This window comes from Lupinus angustifolius, chromosome LG15 (assembly GCF_001865875.1).
Source record: "Lupinus angustifolius cultivar Tanjil chromosome LG15, LupAngTanjil_v1.0, whole genome shotgun sequence".
NCBI classification, from domain to species: Eukaryota; Viridiplantae; Streptophyta; class Magnoliopsida; order Fabales; family Fabaceae; genus Lupinus; species Lupinus angustifolius.
In genome coordinates this window covers 9,047,164-9,047,430 of record NC_032023.1, presented here as the reverse complement: position 1 = coordinate 9,047,430, position 267 = coordinate 9,047,164, and positions in this window count along the sequence as shown.

The window sequence follows — 267 nt, the reverse complement described above, 5'->3', positions numbered from 1 at the left end:
CATAACACAATTATAGAATTATATTTGTGACCCATAAATTGTCAGAAATTCCAACATATAACTTCTCAACTTCTTGTGAGTTTGAACTACTTAGACAAGTTCTTATGTTTTACTTTGGTTAACCCCAAACACCAAGGTCTGAAATCCTCCTTTTAGTGTATATCCTAAAATGGTAGAATCATAAACACTTATATTCATCACTCAAACAATACTAAGACCATAAAAGAGATTTGGTTGTCACACCCTAACCATCGGTGACTCTAATAT